The sequence below is a fragment of the Phyllostomus hastatus genome, unplaced genomic scaffold, assembly GCF_019186645.2.
Source record: "Phyllostomus hastatus isolate PE091 unplaced genomic scaffold, TTU_PhHast_1.1 phas_scaffold_182, whole genome shotgun sequence".
NCBI lineage: Eukaryota > Metazoa > Chordata > Mammalia > Chiroptera > Phyllostomidae > Phyllostomus > Phyllostomus hastatus.
In genome coordinates, this window is record NW_025334013.1 from 31,915,564 (window position 1) to 31,935,279 (window position 19,716).

Consider the following 19,716-nt stretch of genomic DNA (forward strand, 5'->3'; position numbering starts at 1 on the left):
CAAACATGTCATTTCAGAACTCGCTTGGGTTTCCTTTTATTGTACTGCCATCTTGCTTTCTCTTCCTCCAGAAGGACTGGGTAGGGTGTTTCCCCAGCATAGGATTTGGAGGCCATGTTGGCATTGTAACACTCTCTGAGTCAGCACCTGCAATCTGAGTTCAGAGATCAGGGTTCCAGGTCCCCCTGTTTTCTGGTTTTCCCTCTGCCATCTCCATGCCAGGTCCAACCCTTTCTCTTCTCTGCCCTGCTGGCAGGCTGATTGCTGCATGCTGACTCCCCCAGGCTCCCTTGACATCTCACTTGTGCTTGGGTTTGGCTGATAGGAGAAACCACTAGGAGCTTAGAGGGTGGGAGGGGAAAGGGGCAGGGACATTTCTTCTCTGCTCCTTCCCTCTCTAGCATTATTTCTCTGGCAATATTTGCCCCTACCAGGCTTTAAGAATGCTGTCTTCTCCCTTCTTTTCAGCTTAGTAATGTCAGTGGGTTTTCTGCTGTTGCCAGTCTCTGTAAGCCACACCATCTGATTCCTCAGTTTTGTTATCTCAATAGAAAGAGCTCTGCATCTGTGTCTCTTCATCTGAAACATCTGCAGTGAATTGTTTCCTGTGGGACCCTGACTGTTACAACCCAGGACAAGAGGGAGAAATAGATTCTCCCCAGGCAAGGCTGGGGCCTGGGCAAACCTGGTTCTTTAACAGAACTTGGGCTGTGCAATTGAGGGCTACACCTGCCACGCTATGAGGCTTTGGACAATTTCTGACATTCTCTGGGCCCAAGTGGCTTGTTCCATCAATCCAGGAGGAACTGAATTTGATGGTCCTCCTCATCACCCTGCAAGTAGTATGGTACGTTCATTAGTGTCAAGTTTGTACTAAGGTCTTGGGGTGAAGTTGGCCCTTTTCTGACCCAGGATGTCCCTTCTGGGGCTAGAACCTTGTTAGTGACAGTGCCTCTCGATAAAGGACTCAAAGCATCATGTGCCTGGTATAAGTGGAAGCCTCCCAGTGGCCTATATTGAAAGGGAAAGTGGAAATCTCAGGCAAAACTGAGCCTGTTTCATGATGTGGAACATGGTATAAAGTGAGTATCTATGACCGCTTTGTTTGGGTTAAATGAAACAGTGTGTAGAAGCCTCCTGAAACAACAAGGTACAGGCAAAGACAGATGTTATTCCAGTGATTATACCAAGGATGCCATGTGTTTTCTCCTCCAAGGAACCAAGGCATGATACCCATTTTCTGATTTCTTTGAAGCCCACCACCTGGTTTCTCTCCAGCTGTTTTGTTGAGATGAGTGAGCCAGGCTGTCTCTGCTATAGTCTGTGACTTTTGGGGCTGCTGTCTCTGCCTTATGAAGCTCCGCCCACTCTGTGTTGCTGCTGCTGGTTTGGATGGGGGAAGGATCAGGCAAAGTGCCAGCATGTAGAGTATAAGTGAGCCAGAAAGCAGCAGGAAGAGCCTGGGCGGCTGCAACTCCAGCCATGGGGCCTGTCTTGCTTTCCCTGAGCCTCTCCCACCTGGGTCTGTGGGCTTCTGGGCTGATCTTGGTCTTAGGCTTCCTGAAGCTCATTGGTCTGCTGATGCGGAGGCAGTTTCTCACCAGGGCTATGGACAGCTTCCCAGGGCCCCCCCACCCACTGGCTCTTTGGGCATGCCCACGAGGTACGTGGTGGGGGGTGGTATGAAGGGGGATCAATGGAGAAAGAAAATGGCCTGTTTTTGTTCAGAGAATCCATCCTAGTCTCCTGGGGGCCAAGGAAGGAGACCCTAGTAGGGCAGGGAAATGATATCCTAGGAGCCATGGTTTCCATTCAGCTTTGCGACCTGATCTCCCCCTCAATCCACCTTCTGAGCTGGCCTGGGTGGGGGCATTTAAAGTTGGAGCCCAAGCACACCACAGACTCCTTCCCATTGTTTTGACGTCAAAGGTTCTGACTAAGGATCTGCTAAGGCCTTGGCTTAGGAGATTTTTTCTCAGATAGCATTTTTTCCTGGAAAGTTTGATAAAATTAGGTAATCTTGTTTAAAGCTTAATCAGCATTCCCTCTGTTCTGTGCAGCGTAAAGATTTCAATTTTAAGGCAGAAAATGAAAGTGAAGGCAGAGATGAGTACTTGTACCCAAAGACCACCCAGGCCATCTAAGCTGTTTGTGCTCCCAAAGGTGGGGATCTTCTGGCCTTGCTTAAGGGCTGGCTCAGGAATTGTGACATCTTCTTTGTTTCAGATCCTCACTTGCTCTGCCCAGTTAACTCAGGGTGGGGAGACCACCTTAACACCCATTGTCAGGAACACCTCTTAGCTTCATACCTTCATGGGGACCTAGGCCAGAGGTTTCTGCCAGCACTGGAACACCAGCACTGGAACCAACCTGGAGAGTAGATTGTTTGGCCCAAAGCCTTTGGAGATCCTTGTTAGCATATTGCAAGTAGAAGCCTGAATTTAAAAACTTCTATGACAGTATTGCTCTGCAGCCAGGTTTGGGAGCCCAGGTATAGATGCCAGAGATTAAGGCTCAGAGGGAGGCATAATTGCCTCTTCTACCTCCTGAGTACCTTCCCTGATTCACAGTCTGAGGAATTGCTTCTCCTCCATGATTGATGCTGGAAATGAACTTGACCTTCAGATGAGGATTGCTCAGGCTTATTCTTGCCCCACATAATCTCCTTTCTCAGGAAGTCCAAGTAACCTTGGAGACACCCAGGAAAGGAAAGGATGCATCAGAAAGGTGAATCAGACCCAGGCTGTGCTCTCAAGAAGCTTACTGTGTAGAGGGGAAAGCTGACACCAGAGCCTTCCCTGCCCTGAGCTGGGTCGGGTGCCTAACCAGGAGTTCACATCACCCTCTTGCTCTTTATATCGGCACTTGTCTCACTGGGGTGTCATTTTCTGTTTATTTGTTCATCTTTCCCAATATTGACCATGACCCCTAGAGCATAGAGATCTGTCTGATTCACCCCTGTACCCTCAGGATCTAGCACAAAGCCTGGCACACAGTAGGCATCACTGAATGAACAAACAGTGGATGGTGGAGAGTAGGGAGGGGTATTGGTAGAGGAGAGAGAGAGTGATGGAGAAGAAAGTGGAGGAACCAGGAGGGGTTTGGGAGAGGCTTAGCTAAGTACAGAAGGAGGTGATAGAAAGGTTGAGGTCAGACCGTAATGGTGGTATGAGAGGCATTTGGGAGACCTCCAATCCCTATTTTCTTACAGCCCCTCCACTCTCCCTTGCCTCCAGTGAAGCTGAGTTCTCTAGGATGGGCACCTTGCTCCCCTACCCTCACATCAGAGTTTGCTCTTTTTCACCACCAAATTCCACCTTCCTACTCTTCCTCCACCCACTGTGACCCACTTTGAGAGTATGTGGAAAGCCTAGAACATGGTTTAGCTCTGCCTATTGCCTCCAACAAAGGATGTGAAGGGTTTTGGCACCAAGAAGGGTAATGCAGGGGTGGGTGATCTCTGGCACTACTAAGGTTTTCTGAAGAACTGTGGCAGCCTAAACAACTCTGCACTCTCCTAGGGCTTGGCACCTCTGCTCTCGTTGGATCTACGCCACACCTTGAGAAATAGGAAGGAGAGTGGGGGGATTATTTTCCCTAATGTGCATATGAGAGAATTGAGGCTCAGAAAGGGCAAGGAATTTGCCTATGTTCGTGTTGTAGCTCAGGATTGACTTGAGGGCAGACCCAGGACTCCTGCCTTTTCATTCGGCGTAAAATCAGACCATCAAACGTGAGTGCAGCCCTGGCCCAGTTGTTTGGAGCATTGGCCCATACACCTAAAACTGTCTGAGGTTTGATTCCTGCTCAGGGCACATACCTAGGTTTGAGAGTTCAATCCTGGTCAGGGCATGTATAAGAGGCAACAAATTGATGTTTCTCTCTCATATCAATGTTTCTCTCTCTGTTTATAAATCAATAAATATATCCTTTGGTGAGGATAAAAAACAGTTATTCCTAGGCCAAGTGATAATGGGAGTAAGAAAGGAGGAGAAGGACTTGTGGTGGAAGGAAGGGCCTGTGGCAGGGAGGAACTGTCCATAAAAATTAGCTTCTCCCTTCTTGGTCTCAGGTGCAGCCTAGAGGCTCAGAAGCATCTACTTGTCATCCTCCTTAATTCTCAGAATATGTTTCCTTGAGGCGGGTTTATGTCCCATCATATTCTTCTAGGGTTCTGCTCATTCCACTCAAGGAGCAGGGAGGACTTTGTACAAAATGGGAACTCAGTGATATTATTGGCCTGAGGTTAGGGCCCCTAAGAATAACCCACAAATCTGACCTGTGTGTTGGGGTTGGGAGAGGGAATGCCAGCTGCCTGCTCAGGAAAGGCCATCCCTTGAGACTGCATGGAGATTTTGGGCCTTTCTTTTCCTCAGCCCAAGGGAGAAGGGCATGAAGGTGGATGGGTGGCATCTGGCCATGTTCTTAGGGCAAAAGCACAGGCAGTAAAATCATGAGAGTACAGGCCTTACTTAAAAACCTGCCCATTCCAGGGGGAGGGTGGTCCCCACAGCATCCCATTAGACCTGTGGGCTCAGGGGTGGGGTACTGTGTGGTTGGCCACACTGCACTTTTCTATGAGGGCATAGATGTGCAGAGTGATCAGGCTGCCTGTGGGCAGACCAAAGGGTGGGTGACCCATTGTGTAACTTAGAGGAGCTGGCCAGACAGCCATGTGAGCCCCCAGACAGAGGATACCCCAGGGGTTTGAATGGGGCTGTAGTTCCAGTAGTGGGGTCAGGTGCTGAGAGCTCCCCTCACTCATACCAGGCTCCTGGGGCAATCAAGAGCACATAGGAGAAAGCTGGGCATGGGAAGTAGGGGCTGGATCAAGCTGTTGATATGGCCAGCATGAGGTCAGTGCTTCCACTCCTGGGTAGGGATGACAGAGAGGGGCAGACTCATGACTAAGGAGGAAGGGGTGGGCTGAGATGAACCAGGCCAGCCAGGCCACATTCCACCCTTGAGATCCTGTGAGTCTGGCTTCTCTGTGACTTAAGCCTCTTCTTGCCCCTGTCCAATCAGGCTTTGTGGACTTGAGAGTAATGGAGAGGAGATCAGCAGTCATTGTGATTAGAAATTAAGTTGGTGAGGAAAACCCAGGAGGTGAGGTGGAAAAATAAGAGACACTCAGGATGAAGGGGGCACTTCTAGGAATGCCAACCAGAAGGGAGGAAGATAAGGGGTCAATGACAGCAGAAGCTCCCTCTTACTGGTAGATGGAAATGATGTTTGTCACTTTGTGTAGTGATAAACCTTTGACATTGTATGCACCAGGGCAGTAAGACACTTACAACAATCCTTCCCCTGGGTTAAACTCAGGATGGTAATTCCAAGGCAATTCCATGAGTGAGAAGATCAATGGGGAGAATTTACTGGACTGTGCAGAGGGCCTGGGAGGAGAAGAGGCCCAGGGAAGGCAAAAGATGGGTGGCTGGAGACGAAAGTAGCCAGGTCCCATGTCCAGGGCCCTTGGGGAAAGTGGCTTGTGTCAGACATTATCAGATGCTCAGTGTCCTTCTTCAAGACTGTGTCCTGGAAGACACGTGGATTTGTTGCCTGGGTGAGGGTCATGGAAGGGAACTTTACTTGAAGGAAAACCTGGGCCAGCATTTGCACAGACCTTAACATGATTCACATACTTTAGGATTGTGCAGCGCACAATGTATGCATCTGAGCACAGCAGCCTTGACAAACTTCACTGTACAGTAGGGAACCTGGGGGCACTCACCAGAGAGAGCAGTATTAACCTACAAGCAATAGGCAAATCAGTTCTCATCTGAACCTCACTTTTCTCATCTGTAAAATGGGAGTAATTATCCATTCTGCATGAGGCAATCTATGAATTTACTTACATAATACTTGATATACAGGAGATACTGAATACATATCTGTTTTCTTCCATTTCCTATGTCAAGAGATAGAATGCAGCTCTACTGGTGAGGCTGAGTTGGTTGGGTGCCATCCCACAAAGCAAAAGGTTGACTGTTCCATTCCCGGACAGGGCACCTGCCTGGGTTGGGGCCAGGCCCCTCTTGAGGTGCATATGATAGGCAATAAATCCATGTTTCTCCCTCACATCAATGTGTCTCTCCTCTTTGTTTGTCCTTTCCCCTCTCTCTAACATAAATAAATCTAATATTTAAAAAAGAGAGAATATAGAAATAAACAGCAAATGTGGATTAGCCAGAGCAGGCATTTAGAGCCAACTGGGGAAAACAAATAAACATCCTCAATGCTGTTTGAGCAAGACTTTGGGCTGGTTCCTCATGAGACTGACTATCCCTGGCCAGTGTCCACATTCGGCAGATGCATTGTGCGCTATCTCCCCCCTTTCTTGTCTTCCTCGTTTTCATTTCCTCTATTCAGTCCATTTGTTCCACACTCTATTTATGAAGTACGTAGTGTTCCTGGGTCCCAGTGCTGAGCTCCACAGTAACCTGAACATGCCACAGATGTGACCTGTGCACTTGGAACTCATGGCCCAGAGAGGAGTCAGGGGTCTTGGGTGTGAATCTCACTTTTATTGCTAACTAACAATGTGACAGAGCTTTCCTGCCTCATCTATGAAGTGGGAATTATGATAGTATCTGTCTTGTAGCATTTTCTGAGGATTAAGTGAAAGAATTCATATATCAGGATTAGTGCAGTGTCTGATGACATTAAACACTCAATGAATGCCAATATTAACATTAATAATATTTTTGGTCCTGTAAGCAAGCCATTATAACACCAAGCAGAGCATGGATAACAGTGCTGGAAAAACCTGGAGGGGGCAGATTTCACTCAGTCGAAGATAGAGAGGTTCCTGGAGTGGGGCATTCAGGCTGGATGCCAAGGAAAAGGCAGTACTCAGCTAGAGGGTGTATGGGGAACAAGGAATGGTATCAGCAAAGGCACAGACATTATGCCACACCCCAGGAGATGGTCTTAGTGTCAGACATTCACGGACATAAGACTGCCATAGACACAGTTAGCATCAGACATCTCCAAGGATATGGGCAGCTTGCCAGCAAGGGCACTTCAGGCATTCCTCACAACATCCACATCAGCCATCTACCTGCTCCTAAGTGGTTGGCCAGGGGCAGGGAAATGAGACCCACATTGGCAGGTATGTGTCCACCTTGTCTTAGAATCCCCAGGTCCCATGAAGTCTCACTAACTGTCCCAGGGTTCATGGAAGAGCTATGCACTAACACTGAGGAAAATCCAAAGCCTATGTTTCCATCAAGTGTTTATTGTTCACTCATGGTTCTTTCTAGTTCAGATCTTATTTAGCAAGCAAAGTTTATTTTTGTTATAGCCATGTTACCTAGCAACACAGTTGACATCCTAAGGGTATCAAGTGTCCAATAAAACAAAGTTAGAGAGTGTAAGCCCAGGTCAGCTTCCATGTAACAGGGGAGGTTTTGGTTAATTCTTTACCCATAGGTGGAGGTATGTTAGGGCATATTCAGAACACATTCTTCAGTGTAGCTGGGTGCATTTGGGAGTAGGATGAGCCAGGAGATGCAGGGAGGAGGTATGGAGGAAGAATTTGGGGAGAGGTGGGCTTGAAGGGGAGGGAACTACTTCTTAAGGGCTCAGCCTGTGCAGAATCCTGCTCTAGGTCCTTTCATGCATATTTTATCCTTTAAGGGCCTTGAATGCCACCTGACAAACCTAGTAAGACACATGCCCTGTATGACTTCTCTAATGCTGAAGCAATCCTGTCAGCTAAGTATTATCTCCCCCATTTTACAGATGAGGAGAGTAAGATTCAGAGAGCCTAAAAAACTTGCCCAAGTTCATGCATCTGAACAACAGGGGAAATTTATATTCAAACCAGGTTGTCAGACTCTGAAGGTTGCTGGCCATGGAGTAAACTTTCCCCATCCCATTTCCCTTACAAGTTACACTGTACTCTTCTCTAAAAAGGGGCTTCATAGTTGTTGTAACCATTGGATGAGGTCAAGATGTAAGGTGCCAAGAAGAAGGCCTGGCACACAGCTAGCACTTAATAAGTGTTAGGTGTTCTTCCTCCCAAATGATGAAGCTCAGACTTCATTCCTAGACCCATGGGTAAGTCACTGAAGGGTCTGAAAGACCCTGTCAAAAGAGAAAAATGGATAAATACACAATGGTACATCCATATAGTGGAATGGTATGTAATTGTTGAAAAAGTATTGACAGATAGTTAAATGCACTAGTTTCAAAAGTAAGACAAGATATGTCAAATTTTTTAAAAGGCAGGTTCAGAAAGGATTTTATAGTTCACTATATTTTTATATCAACTTCTCTAGGTGTGTAGGTGTGGTTAGAAAAACTCCCAGAAGGCACATACCACCCTTGGAGTGATCTCTCCAACCTCAACTCAGGCCACTGTCCCACCATGAGGCAGCTGCTGGAAGACCCCACACTTTTACCCACCCCAGAGCCTCTGTACTTGCTGTTTCCTCAACTTGGAACTTCCTTTTCTTTCTCTTTACATGCCCAACCTCTTATCATACTTCAGGTTTCACCTTAAATGTCATCTCCAACAAGAAGCCACATGGATTGTTGTTATTCAAGCAGGTCCCACTGTTAGTCTCTTGTAGCACAGTGTTTATTTCCTTCTTAGAAATTACTAAGGTCTCAATGACTTTACTTAACTGTTTACGGGTCTTACCAGTCTTCCCCATAAAATAAAAGTGCAGGACTATGTCTGTCTCATTCTCTTGAGACATCTAGACAATGCCCTGCACTTAGTAGATCCTCAATAAAAATGTGCCAAATGACTTAGGATGGAATCATGGTGATTTCCCTTTTGAACAAGAATCTGGGATTATCTTCCTAATGAAAAGCTTTAATGCTGGAATGAGATCTCTTTCTCGAGGCAGTGTAGATAGAGTGTTAGTGGCAGGCATTAGGTGGCCATAGGTTGGACATATTCGGGTTGTTGAGCCAACCAGGGACAATAAGAGAGTGGCTGGATAGAAAGCAGTGGCTCTGTGGCTGGGTGGGGACTGAACCACAGGTGGATAGAACTGGGTAACTTCCTGGAAAGGGATGTAGGAAGAGGGATGTATGTCCCCTAGGCCTTCCTGGGCAGGCCAAGGGACTTACTGTGGCTGGTAATGCTGGGTTCCTGACTGACATGCCCTTCTGTCACCATTACAGATCCAGCAGACAGAGAGCCTGGACAAGATAGTGTCCTGGGCCCATGAGTTCCCCTATGCCCACCCACTCTGGTATGGACAGTTCCTTGGCTTCCTGAACATCTATGAGCCTGAATATGCCAAAGCCGTGTACAGCCGAGGGGGTGAGCATTCTCGGGAGAGGGCAGGACTTACTGAGGGCAAAGGGATCATACTTACCATGTGGGGAGGAGTCCTGGGCCTGTACCTTATGTAGGACAGCAGAGGTCACATCCTACTTATCAATGAACCTTATTTGGAAATCCCCAATCCTGGCTGAATCAGATTTTCTCTGTTTCCTACAGACCCTAAGGCCTCAGATCTGTATGACTTTTCCCTCCCATGGTCTGGTGAGTGGTCACCTTCCATGATCCTGGTGCTGGGTGATAGGATCCTTCCCTGGCTGTCCACACTCAGTCAGTTATCCAGGGAAGTGGGGCCCTGGTACCTTCTCCTGCTGGGTGTGTCTTGAGCTCAGGACAGGTAGGGGAAGGGGTGTGGCAAATGTGTGAGTGTGAGGAATAGCTTCTTGGAGAAGTTCGCTCTAGAGTTGATCCTGGAGATATTACAGGTGGTGCTGCCCAGGGAAAGGGCTCAAGGAAAGGTATGGTTATGGGCCCAAGGCTGCTGTCACCAGAGGCTGCGTGGCTGGAAGGTAGAGGTGGGATGGGATGTGATGTTGGGTGGGGAGGTCCAGGGTAGGGTTGGGCAAGATGGGCCTGCTTAGCCTTGGACTGCCAGAGATGGGGCAGGACTGTGTGTACTGACTAGTCTCTCCTCTCCCATCCCTCCCCCAGGGAAAGGCCTGTTGGTCCTCCAGGGGCCCAAGTGGTTCCAGTACCGCAAGCTGCTCACACCTGGCTTCCATTATGATGTGCTAAAGCCCTACCTGATGGTGTTTGCAGAATCTACAAATGCCATGCTCGTGAGCTCCCTGCCCCAAGATCTTGGAGGCTGTGGCTGCTGGCCATCCCCTCTGAACCCAGCTTTCCCAGGGGGAGGACACTAGGGGGAATTGCTGAGGCCCTGAAGTCCTTCCTGCACATAGCAGTGCAAGCCCCCTGACACCAGATGCCTGCTGGTTGCTGACTAGGTGTGGAGCTCCAGTTGGCCAGACATCCCTGGCCCTTGTCTGCCCCAGGAGACCCAGGCATTTCCCACAGACCAATGGGCCTCTTGGGGCCCAATAAGGCTCCTACTGGAGCAGATTTGAGGAATGCCTATATTTGGGAATATGAAAAAGGCCATTCATGTCTAAAAAGTGTCTCTTCACTATCTACAACAACTGCCTAAAACAATGCCATTGGCAACTCTTCCTTTAAAAGGGATGGCAGGCATCAAGGTCAGGCTCCATATCTCAGGCCCAGATCATCTCCAGAGGTTATTCAGGGTGGTATTTGCCCTTGCAGGACACTCCTCTGCCACATTACTGCAGGCCTGACTTACACACATACTGTGCTGGGCAGCTCACTACCTCTTAGCCCATCAATTCCCTTATATACAGACAGCCCTGACAGGGAAGAAGTGTCTGTGCGTGCTGTGGAAAACCTGCCTCCTGGTCCTGCCCTGTGAGCCCGAAGCCCTGCTTGCCCCCAGCCCACAGTCCAGCAGGACAGAGGGCAGGCCAGGGACTGGGTGCCTCATGGCCCCACTTCATTACTCACCCTCTCTGGGCTCCAGGACAAGTGGGAGGAAAAGGCTGGTGAGAATAAGAGCTTTGACATCTTTGGCGATGTGGGCCACATGGCGCTGGACACACTCATGAAGTGCACCTTTGGCAAAGGACACAGCAGCCTGAGCCACAGGTCAGAGAGCACTTGGGGCTGATGGTAGTCTCAACCTAGGCCAGCTCATAGGGGAGACTTGGCTGGACTCCTGGGGCCTGGTGTGAGAGGAGATAGGGTCTTGCCCTAGGGAACCCCTGCTGAGGGGAGCTGGACTTGCCCAAGGTGGGGAGACAGATTCTGCCGTATTGGCAGAAAGAGGAAAGGAGAAAGAGCTGACTTGGGGATGGATTCCTGATATGAAGGAGAGAGGGCTGTGCTGTGGGTCAGGGTCTGAGCGCCCCTCCCTTTTTGTCTCTGTGCAGGGACAGTGACTACTATGAGGCAGTCAAAGATCTCACTCTGCTGCTGCAGCAGCGCATCGAGTCCTTCCAGTACCATAATGACTTCATCTACAGGCTTACTGCACATGGCCGCCGCTTCCTGAGGGCTTGCCAGGTGGCCCACAACCACACAGGTGGGCCTTTTCCACATGGTCCAACCACAGGAAGTCAAGGCTCTAGCGTCACTCCTTTGGGCCAGTCTGGGACACTGCCATTGTAGAACTTCTGTTCCCTTGTGGGCAGAGGTTGGGTCCCTGGGCAGTGACACCATGTTCCCCTGGCCTAGACCAAGTCATCCGGGAATGGAAGGCAGCCCTGCAAGAAAAGAAGGAACAGGAGAAGGTCCAGAACCGTAGGCACCTGGATTTCCTGGACATTCTCCTGGGGGCTCGGGTGAGTGCACAGTTGCCCACCCCTTCCTGTGAACTGGTTCAATTGGTGTGTTCAGGCCACCCTCAGGGGCAGGGAACAGTGCACTGCAGATGGGTGGTTAAGCATTTTCCTTTTCTTTCTCCAGCAAATACGGCCTGTTCTTAGCGCATGACACATCAGCAAAGGCTCATGGGTGAGATGGTGCAGGGTATGGCTGGCTGTGGCTGTGGGGAGAGATATAGTAGCAGGAATTCTGGTAACAAGCCAGACGGCCCATAGACCTATTCCAGATGTCTAAGACTCTGAGGAGTCTCAGTGCCCTGAATATTAGAATCACAGATTTGTTCATTCATTCATGTATTCATTTATTTACTCAAACTGTCTGTAGACTCACAGAGCACTTTCTTGTGTTAGTTCCTGTGGTGGGGATGCAGAGGAGGAGAAAGACCTGACACTGCCCCCAGATGCTTACAGTCTAGTGGACAGAACAGGAGGTGGATGCTGACAAAGTCTCTCCCTGTGTCTGGGGGCATTTTGTGTGTGATAAATGAGCAGAATCAAGAGTCCATGCTGGGTAATGTCACAGGTCACTTGCTCAGAGGATCAGGGAAGAGTTCCTGGAGTAAGAGGCATCCAAGCTGAGTTTGGGAGATCAGATAGGAATCTGGGGGAAGGTCCTAACCTCCAATCTGACACAGAGCTTTCTCTGCCTCTCTCAGACCCTCATTTTACAATTTCTGTTATGAGTACTTCTTCACCCCTACCCCAAATGCCTTGGCTTGCTCCATTATGCCTACTCTAACCCAGGATGAAAGTGGGATCAAGCTGTCTGACGGAGACCTTTGGGCTGAGGTGGACACATTCATGTTTGAAGGGCATGACACCACCACCAGTGGCATCTCCTGGTTTCTCTACTGCATGGCCCTGCACCCAGAGCACCAGCAACGTTGCCGGGAGGAGGTCTGTCAGATCCTGGAGGACAGGGACTCTTTCCAGTGGTGAGTGAGGTTACAGGTAGCCCAGGCTGTCCTGCTTAGCTCTGGGGAAAGGCTGTGCCCATGTTGTCTGGTGTCATCCCTGATGTCATTGTGCCATGCTGGAAACAGGTGAAGAATGAAACCTCTGTCCTGTTACCTCCAGAGTAGAAGGATGCACCCCTGAGCCCCTTCTCCTTCAACAGAGCCTTTTCAGATGTCAGTATTGTAGAGAAGGTCATGAATAGATGGCTGATTTCTTGTGTGTGTTGACTCTGATGGTAGACCCTGAGCACCCTCGTGGCCTCCTGGATAGAGCAGGGAATGCTGGCAGACAAAGAGGTGGAAACTGAGGATGAACAGAGTTGGCAAGGCCAAAGGAGCTGATCCCTTCCCACCTGCCTTTCAGGTGGTCATGTGCATCAGCTAGATCCCACTGGTGAAGGAGAAAAAGCTGTTTTCCAAGGTCCATCACTCAGAAACTTTGAATTTTCCTGTCATTTGGTTCATGTTGAACTTGTTACCACAACACCACTGATACTGACCTTTCTTTGCAGCAGGCTCTCTGGGAACCTCCCACAGCTCTTCCTTCAAATCCCTGTCTCCCTGCCTTCTCCCCTCTCCTCAGTACCTGGGTGAGGCACCTGGCTGTGGTGCAGAAAATGCTCAGTTGGAGGGAGAAAGTTTAGATTCAGTCGAGGGAGATCCACATAATTCCAGGGTCTAATATTTGGAGGATAAAGTCTCCATACCTTATTTTTAAGGGATGGATGTTGGCAATGTTCTAGGGTGTCCAGCCAGGTGTTAGGTACTGTCAGGTGTGTGGGTGGGAAGAGGAGGAGGAGTAGCCAAATTTCTGCTCTGGGGAGTTTTTAGAGAGATTACCTCATATAACTGAAAAGCTAGAGAAATCTAAAGAATGAGTGACAACATATTGCAGGCAGACAAATCAAGAGGTGATGCTTAAGTTGGCTTTGTAAGGAGGGGGTGAACTCAGGTGAAGGGACAGAGCCAGAAATTCTGAGGTGGGTAACTACAAGAACAGGTCTGGATGCAGGGAGTTGAAATACTGGGTTGGTCAATTTTTTTTTTGTCTGTAAGATGGCTGTAGCATCACTGAATTGTCTTTAAATTTGTTTGAAACAATTTTGTTAGATTGCATTGTGACAGCTATCATATCAGCATGCATTATAAAAACATCAAAGTTCGAGAATTTTTGTTTAGCCATTTTAATATAAAAGATGGAAGAAAATATGCAACAGTTTTTGGCATATTATGCTTTATTATTTCAGGAAAGGTAAAAATGCAACTGAAACACACAAATAATTTGTGCAGTGTACAGAGAAGGTGCTGTGTTTGATCAAACATGTCAAAGTGGTTTGAGAAGTTTCATGCTGGAGATTTCTTGCTGGACAATGCTCCATGGTCAGGTAGACCAGTTGAAGATGATAGCAATCAAATCCAGAAATTAATTGAGAACAATCCATATTATACCTCGTGGGAGGTAGCCCATATACTCAAAATAGTCAAATCAATAAAGTTATTGGTGAAAATTAAAACATGTGTTTTATATTTTATGGAAAAATCTAAATGAACTTTCTGGTCAACCCAATATTTATTTTATTTTCACTTCATTCTATCTAGAACTTGAAGCAACATAATGGATTCAATAAAACAACAAAGCAGAAGCAAAAAAAAAAAAGTACTGGGCAGAAAACTTAGGGGCTATGGAATAAGGTGTTGCCTAGTAGTTATAGTTGGATCTCACATTTGGGTTTGAGCTTCCTAGTGGCAAATGGAAACAGAAAAAATAGAAAGAAAGAAAGAAAGAAAGAAAGAAAGAAAGAAAGAAAGAAAGAAAGAAAGAAAGAAAGAAAGAAATATATATATATATATATATATATATATATATATATATATATATATTTCTTTTTACCTGAACTTGTCTTTGCTCATGCATTTATTACTGCATTCAGCAATCACTACTAGCCCCTGTTCCTTTCCATTCCAGCTCCACAGGGGAAACTGAGCAGAACCTAAGGGACTGTCTCTTGCAGGGTGTCTGTGGGGCTCTCAGAGACACAGGTGTGAACTTGTTTCTGATGGCTGGGTGCACTCACACCTCTAGGGTTCTGTGCTTTCCCTTCCTATCAGTGAGGAGGAGGGAAGGATGGAGAAAAGAGGAGCCAGAGTCCCTGGTCTGAGTGAACACCCTAGTCCAGTGTGTCCTGAACACTTGGTGTATTTGTGTTTCTATGGGCCTTGGGTATATGATGGTGGTGAAGGGGAAGCGGGGGCTGGAGCCTATCTTCCCACTGTACCCCATTGCTGCCCCTCTTCAGAAAAGGCTGGTTGTGTTTCTGGCAGGGAAGATCTGGCCAAGATGACCTACTTGACCATGTGCATCAAGGAGAGCCTCCGCCTCTACCCGCCTGTGCCTCAGGTGTACCGCCAGCTCAGCAAGCCTGTGACCTTTGTGGATGGCCGCTCTCTACCTGCAGGTGGGAGAGGGTACATTTGGGGTTGAATCTGGGGTCGTTGAGGATGCTTCCCTGACACTCTCTGTGCCTTTGGCTGAATCTTTGCACCCAAGGCAAAGAACTCATGCTTTGTGCTGGCTTGGGTCCAATCCTGGCTCTATAACATGGGTAAACCCCTCTACCACTAAATTCGTTGTCCTCATCTCTAAAATGGGTCTGAGGAGAGACCTGCCTTACAAGGTTGCTGCCAGGAGTAAATCATCAGGACTGTCCTGTATAACCATGCAAGTTGTTCCCTGAACAAGTTCAGGGGGCATCATTCACATAGATTATGACGTGTGCAGTGCCAACCTGTACAACTTTATTTGGGGGCTTCATAAAAAAGTTTAGCTCTGGGCACATGGTCCACAAGCAGTGAATGGCAGCTATCACTATTGATAGCGTAATGCTATGAATAACTTGCCTCGAGAGTCAGTTCATTGAGAGCTGAAAGCATGTAATGGCCCTTGCATGTCCTGCCTTGTGGTGGGGGTGGTTTCAGTCCCTTTCTGTTCCATTCCACAAACGTCTGTGTCAGGTGTTGTGCCCAGTGCTGACCTACACGAAGTAGGCATGATGATGATCAAAAGCACTTGATGTGTTGAGGGTTGTCATGAACCTTCTGTCACTGGCAGTGCTGAGGTAGAGGCTGGTGTCTAGTTAGGCAGACACAATGGTATCCTGGGCAGCCAGGCCCACCTGGTCACCTTCCCTCTGCTCTGCCCACAGGCAGCCTGATCTCTCTGCACATCTATGCCCTCCATAGGAATAGTGCTGTGTGGCCTGATCCTGAGGTATCCTATTCCTGGGCTTGGAGGTCAGAGGGGGAGGGAGGCTGTGGGGAGTCAGCTTCCCTCTGGACCTGGCCTGTATTTAAGCCTGGCCTGTGCCCTCAGGTCTTTGACCCCCTGCGCTTTTCCCCTGAGAATGTGGTGGGACGCCACCCCTTTGCCTTCATACCCTTCTCTGCTGGGCCCAGGTGAGGAGAAGCCCCACATTTCCAGTCCCTGAGGTCTGGGGAGGTGGGGGTGGAGTCTGTTGTGGGGGGAGGCATCACTTTGGGGAACTCTGTGATGAGGTGGGCCATGCTGGGTTTTGGTGATTCTAACACAAGGTAAGTTCCAAGGACCTTCTTCTTTCTATTAGCACATTCATGTCCCCAGCAGGGGGAGGGCTGTCTGAGTCATTGCAAGAGGGACCCCCAAGCCAGAATCCTCAATAGGAATCTACTTACCAGTAGTCTGGAACCCTACCCTGCACCCACGACCCTTTTCATGAGCCCAGGGTGATCACTCAATCAGCCAATTAGTTATTCAAAAATCGTTATTGATTTTTGTTGGCCACTGACAGCACTGGATTTCACCACTTCAGACACCCCATTTCTGATGCCCCTTTGTGTTGCTCACTGCAGGAACTGCATTGGGCAGCAGTTTGCCATGAACGAGATGAAGGTGGTCACAGCTCTCTGCTTGCTCCGCTTTGAGTTTGCCCTGGACCCCTTGCGGCCACCCATCAAGCTGCCCCAACTGGTCCTGCGCTCCAGGAATGGCATCCACCTTCATCTGAGGCCACTGGGCCCAGGCTCTTGGAAGTAGCTCTGCAAAGAGTAGGGCCCAAGACAGCCCAGGCTGAGGCCTCTCCCTGGGCACAGCCCCCTCCAGGCTGGGTTGTGGAGCAGCTGTGGCTCCCTGTCCTTGAGAGGCTTGTATGATAGAAGGGGAGTTGTTATCCCCTAGACAGTCACCTCGAGGATGGGGCCAGAAAACAGGTGTGTCTGTGAATGCTAACTGTGCATGTATCCTAGAGCTGACTCATTCCCTCAGCAAACATGTGGTGAGAACCCACTTGCTTCTAGTCTCCTCCTATTTCTTTTGTAGTAGGCAATCTTTCTAAAATGTAACAGAAGCTTACATTCCAGTCTGGGTGATACAGTGAAGGCAATGGAAGCTGTGCCTGGGATACCTTTTTATGACCAAGCACTTGCCCAGTCCATGTGACAGAGGGGTGGATTTGGGGCTTGGCCCTTCACTGAGATGGGTGTCCTTCTTTAACTTTGCATATGTGTTTAGAAAAAGATAGCATAAAAAATTTGCCTAATGCAAAAGTGTACAGAACAATGAATTCTAAAGTGCACACCCAGGGTAACCACGTCAAGGTGAAGGAATGTGGAATATGAACTCACAGGTATCATTTCTACCCTCCTGAGATGGGAGGGACTGTGTGGCATTACTGCCATCGTCCATGTCTGTGTCAGAGTTACCCAGTGTCCTGGGTGTATGGGCTTTGGCTGGCGAAGGTGGCAGAATGACACTAGAGGGAGCTTTAGGGAAGGGTGGTGCCTGAATCAGGCCTTGAGGCAGGGTGTGATGTGAGGAGCAAAGAAGGAGTTTTGGGGGCAAATTTCAGCTTAGGCCCACATGATGAATCAGAGGTCCTTCCCCAGTCCTCTCTGCAGCATCTCTTTGATGGGTACATATACCAATATGGTTTAAGGTCTGTGGGAAGAACTGTGGTCAGCAGAATCCTCCCGTCTGCCGAGTATGGTGAATAAGTCATCCTGGACACATTCTTGCTTCTCCGGTGGGAAAAGGGGTGGCAATTCCCTCTAGTGGAGAATGCTCCAAGTCCTTCTTCCAAATGGCTTTTATTGGGAATGGCATGTGTAGGTGTATACAGCATGCATGGATAGCTCATAAATCAATGTCAAAAGGCTATAGTCATACAAAACAGGTGTTATTTACAGAGAACAATTGAAGGAACAGAGATCTGTCATAGATCAAGGTCTTTTAGTCATGCTGATGCCAGAGGGTCTTTAAGAGTTATTTCATGAGATAAGGTGTTAACTCCTTATGCCTTGAACTTAAACATCTGGTTTGTATCTACAGGTTTATACAAAACAGAAGAAGCTTCAAAGGATACAATGTATTTATCAGGCCTAAACCCATGGGAACCCTTGGTGTTAGAGTTGCATCATGTCTGCCACCTATGTTTTTACCTGGTTTTCCAGGGAGAAAATAACCTCTTTCAGGGCTTGCTATTGCATGGCTGCAGTCTCAGCAAACACACAGAGTAGTTACCAACAATGGTCTAAGGCCATTAGACCATTGCTGCATTAGACCATTCCCTGAGCTGCAATCAGGGAATGAGACAGGCATGGGGGGAAGGCACCTGACACCAGGAGAGGGGCAAGAGAGGAGAATTCCAGCCCTGGGACATGGGGACGTTTCTATGTTGCTCTGAGGAGGGACCACCTGCAGACACATCCTTCTTCCTATTGATTGCACAGCCTTGGAAGCTTGGCCCTCGGCCCCTGCTCACTCCTGCAAAGTTCTGCTAAGACCTAGAACTCACTGCCCACCTAAATCTGGGATTTGGAAACCTTAGTCAGAGCGTTCACCATGTCATGAACATTCCCCTACGTCATGGCCCTGGACAGACCTCTCTGCACAAGTGAAGAAATTGGTTCAACAGCTCTTACCTGGGAACTGAGTCCAGTGGTCATAACTAACTTTGGCCCATGGGTTGCACCCCAGTCTCCTTTTTTTGACTGTCAGGAGGCCTGTGAGGCAGGATTGGAGGAGGCCATTATCCCTCTTCAACATTAAGGGAAGGAACCTGCGAAGATGCTCATGAGGGAGGAGTCTGAGTGAGCTCCTGATTCTGGGCCCTTTTGACCAAGGCTCCATAGGTAGTATTGACTCTGTCTGAGGGCTTGTGTTGTTGAGAAACTGAGCTGACAGCTCTGGATCCTGAGGGAAAGGGGAGGCTCCATGTGGGAGGGGAGGACAGGGGCTGGGGACCTGAGAGCACCAGAGATGAGTTCACTTCATGCTTCCAGCTCTCTAGCACACCCTGCTATCTCCTCTGATCCTAAGCCCTGGTGCATGTGTGTGGTACAGTGTGGTGTGGTACAGGGTTGTTTTCTAACCCGTGGGGTGGGTCCTTCTGCTCACCGCCTATGAGGCAAAACTGCAAACAGAGTTTGGTGGGAAAGAAAGGAATCTTTAATTAACAATTAAGAAAAGCTATTTAAATATTTGTCATGGCAACTAGTACATAAATTCAAGAATGGAAAATAACTCAAGAGCAAGAATCTGTACAACTAAAGAAGGCATACTAAATTTGGTCTAGGACACACTAAGAAAAATCTCCCTGTCACCCTCTTCTAGCTCAGTTTTTGGCTGTGCAAGGAATCTTTTCTCCCACCTGAAAGCATCATAAACATAGATGGATTAGCTGGTCTCTTGTCACTGTTTAGCTTCAGGGATCTTTTGGAGTGTGTGCCTTCAGGTCTCCTACTCCTGGTGTGCCTGTCCTCTTCCTACTGCCACTGAAAGGGCTTGCACTGGCAACTCTTGCCAGGCACTGGCCAACTCCATACCCACCTACCCCACCACGGGACTGGGTCTGAGGCCTTTGATGAGGGGGCGGAGTTGAGTTAGTATGGAAGGCTGAGGGTCTGCCCTTGACAGTACTGTGCTGTGTTGTAACGAGCTTTAAATGTTGAAGCTGGGAGTCTGGGAGTCTGGGGTCCTGCTCTTAACAGGCGGAGCCTCGTCCCCTCCCCTCCTACAGTCCCTAAGGTCCAG

General features: G+C 48.5%; 1 pseudogene; it reads left to right on the plus strand.

Annotated features, from left to right (window-relative positions):
• The first annotated feature begins 1,482 nt into the window (after positions 1-1,482).
• On the plus strand, positions 1,483-17,080 carry LOC123831611 (annotated as a pseudogene).
• The last annotated feature ends 2,636 nt before the right edge of the window (positions 17,081-19,716 follow it).